Below are 4,042 nucleotides of genomic sequence, written 5' to 3'. Positions count from 1 at the left end.
ATAGTTAATACCGGTCCGACATACGTGATTTTTACTTATTCTTTGAGGTAATTTCATTACCTTTGACATAGTCAGATATAGACTACATGAAATATGTATAGTTTGTGTAGAAACCCTTATATACGAATTTTTGGAAAATAAAAAGTTTTATTTATGCAATTTTCACCCTACATTGGCCTTTGATTTCTTAAAAAAAAAAAAAAAAAATGGAAATAACTTCAAAACGGCTTAACCAATCTATACCAAACATGGCAGAGGTTTAGAGCTCTATAAACTGCACCAAAGGGCACAAACCGGGTCTAATTAAACAAATTAGAACCGGAAATATAAAATAAAACATGTGATTTTTTTTTCCCTAATTGAAACCCATTTTTCATCCCCAAGTGGGTATTAAATGTAACTTTTGTCAATGTCGGCTGAAATAGCAGAATTGGATAAAATGAAGAGGAGTTAAATGTGAATAAATCAAGGTTAAAAATTTCTAATTTTTACTTTATTTGAAAAATGGTATTTGGTACTTTGAGACACAGCTAAAAACAAATATGAAATGCTCTTTTCTAAAAAAAATTTGCTGACCTACTTTACCCTGAGCCACATTATGTTATTATTCATAACTTTTCTACTCGGGAATTTCATTATCTTAAAACCTTCCCATGGCAAAATGGAACATTTAAAAAAAAAACTGCACGCAAATCGGTCCAGTAATTCAAAAGTTGTGGATAAAGATTCGACCGGCTTTATGTATATAGATAAAAACTTATCAGTCTTCATTTTAATATCCTATTTTTTTATATGATGTTTCAGCTCAGCCATTTTCAAACTTTACTAAAACACATTTTCACCATAATCTCTAAAAACCATATTTTATATACAATAAAAAAAGTAATTGTTAAATATTTCAATATTAGTCTTTAGGATTTTTATTTTTGATAACATCTGGTCATAGATTTTTGGTGAAATAATTCTTTTATTTGAATATCCTAAATCATTTCTCCTAAGTATTTATCGATGAAACTTCACTATTGTATTTCTAATCTTACAACTACTGACAAATCATTATGGAGGACCCCTAAAAAACTGCTGAATTTCAAAGATTTTAACCACCCACTTCTTACCGAATCCCAAACCTGGACCAGAACTGATGCAAAAAAATCACAAAAATTTGGATAACACCTTTCTAAAACATTTATTTCACATCCTGATACCTTAACCCAATTCACCTTGAATGTATTGAAGCAGAACTAAATATTCCACTCCAAATGACCCTCCCACCTAAAGCATTTCATCCTTCCGAAATATCTAGTATCATTCAAAGATTACCTACCGGCAAAGCACCTGAATACGACTTAATAACATCTCGGATTCTAAAACTTCTTCCTTGGAAAGTCATCCTATTCCTCACCTACATATATAACGCCGTACTCCGTTTCACATATTTTCCTGACCTCTGGAAATAAGCTATAGTTAAAATGATCCCCAAACCCCAAAAGCTACCAGAATACCCATCATCCTATCGCCCTATCTCTCTATTACCGATCATGGGCAAAATCCTCGAAAAACTCATTTTGAAACGCCTATAACCCATCCTAGATACCAATCATATAATATAATCCCTGATCACCAGGGATCCTACATATATAACGCATATATTCCTATATTCATATATTCCGGGATCCTACATATATTCCTCACCTACATATATAACGCCGTACTCCGTTTCACATATTTTCCTGACCCCTGGAAATAAGCTATAGTTAAAATGATCCCCAAACCCCAAAAGCTACCAGAATACCCATCATCCTATCGCCCTATCTCTCTATTACCGATCATGGGCAAAATCCTCGAAAAACTCATTTTGAAACGCCTATAACCCATCCTAGATACCAATCATATAATATAATCCCTGATCACGAGTTTGGATTCCGAACATCCCACTCCACTATCCAGCAATGTAATCGTGTGGTGGACGTGGTCTTGTCTTCTTTGGAGGGGGAATGTACTGTGTGGGAGTCTTTTTCGATTTAGAACACGCTTTTGATCGAGTCTTGCACCTGGGACTGCTTTACAAACTCCGTAAATTACTACCTCCTACATAGCTTCTCATCATCCGTTCCTTTCTTACTAATAGATTATTCCAAGTAAACCACAATGGTTCCTATTCATCCCTCTATTCTAAGTCCGCTGGTGTTCCTCAAGGTAGTATCCCCAGTCTCATCCTCTTCACCATCTATACAGCTGACATTCCAACCAATCCTACACTATCCTCATCACGTATGTTGATGACACATGTGTGCTCACAGTCATTAATAACCCATTAATTGTATCCCAAACTGTCCAATCTCATATCACAGGTCTCGAAGAATGGTGTCGTAATTGGAGGAGTAAGATAAATTACAATAAATCCCATCAAATAACCTTTACCCTTCATCGTAAACCTACCGACTGCCCTATAGTTTCATTTAATAATGTTACTCTTACCCCTGTCGAACAGACCAGCTACATTGGTCTACATCTGGACAAACGATTAACCTGGAATCCTCACACAAAACTGAAAAGACAGGAAACTGCACGTCGATTTCGACTATTACAGCACTTCCTAGACAAACGGTCTAAACTTCCAACTCATTACAAAAGACTGATCTACATGACTGTAATAAGGGCAATCTGGACACATGGAGTTGAGCTTTAGGGCTCCACTAAACCTTCAAATTCCTCTCCTATCCAATCCTTTCAATCCAAAATCCTTCGTAAAATCCTCAATACTCCTTACTTTGTCACAAATAAAATCATACATAAAGACCTTAACGTTTCCTATGTAACCGTTCTAGCCTGAACCAGATATCACACCTTCCATTATAAACTCCCTAACCACTCAAACCCCCCAGTTTCTAACCTTGCATCCTCTTCCATTCCTGACAATCCTCCGAGACGCCTGAAAAGAAGATGGCTTCGAGTCCAGCTAATGTTAAATGTCATTAGAGTGCTACCAATGGGAAGTTTATCTACATGCCTGTAGCACTCCATTTTATCTAAGATCAAATTTACTGAATGTATTATATAATATACAGTTGTAAATTTCAATAAAGATATTAAAAAAAAAGTATTTCTATATTGGTTTATGTTGTTCTAACCAGTTTGATTTACCAAGATTTGTGATTAAATAATTCCTTAAAATGGTTTAATAAAAAAAAAAAAAAATCAATTTGAACCATGTTTCCTTAAGTTTAGTCTTCATTTTCTATCACTAATAATATTAGTGAATACTTTTTATATAAAGTTATACTTTTGTAAATTTGGGTCTAGGTAATAAAAAGTTTGATTTATCTTTAGGGGCAGGGGTTAGGTGTGGCATTGGATCCAATTTCATATGTTATAGTCCAGTCAACTCGAAATTAGATCCCCAGTGGAAACTTTCGAGAAGTTCTGAAAATTTGGTGATTTGTGTTTTTTTAAGTTGCTGATTGTGGATTTGAACTTAGTCATCTCAAACTTTTCCAAAAGAATAAAAAAAAAATTAATAATTTGTTGAAATTTTTAGTATCAAAATTGTAAGTAATTTACTCTTCTTTCATTTCGTACATAATGAATATTAGGATTTGTTTAAATAATACATGGTTTTCAAGTTGTAAGCAATAAAGTTATACTTCATGAAAAATTTGATGTTACAAAGTTGAAATTCGTAATTAGCCCCAAAAACTTTCCAGGCAAAAGTATTATCGGCTTGCTACTAACATAACATTGGTGGTGTGGTCTAGAAAACTAATGTTCTTTTATTCCTAATAAACTACTTATCTACATGATAATGGTTTCCATGACCATAAATAGTGTTCTAGTTTTCTCAGTTCAAGCGCATTTATCAATCCAGTCACATTTAATCTGTCTCAATGCTACTAAAATTTAGTCAGCTGGATGAACTTAATGTGACTGCACTAGACTGACAGGCTTGGTCTGAAAGAACTCTTAAGGTATGTATAAAATTCTAAATAATCTTTTAATAATTATATGTGTTGAGAAAGTTATAATATGAGTAAATGTTGCAAAA

This window comes from Halyomorpha halys, unplaced genomic scaffold, assembly GCF_000696795.3.
Source record: "Halyomorpha halys isolate HHAL.00 unplaced genomic scaffold, Hhal_1.1 Scaffold461.1, whole genome shotgun sequence".
In the NCBI taxonomy this organism is placed as follows: domain Eukaryota; kingdom Metazoa; phylum Arthropoda; class Insecta; order Hemiptera; family Pentatomidae; genus Halyomorpha; species Halyomorpha halys.
The sequence above is the reverse complement of the archived record's forward strand: the minus strand, read 5'-3'. Positions refer to the sequence as shown.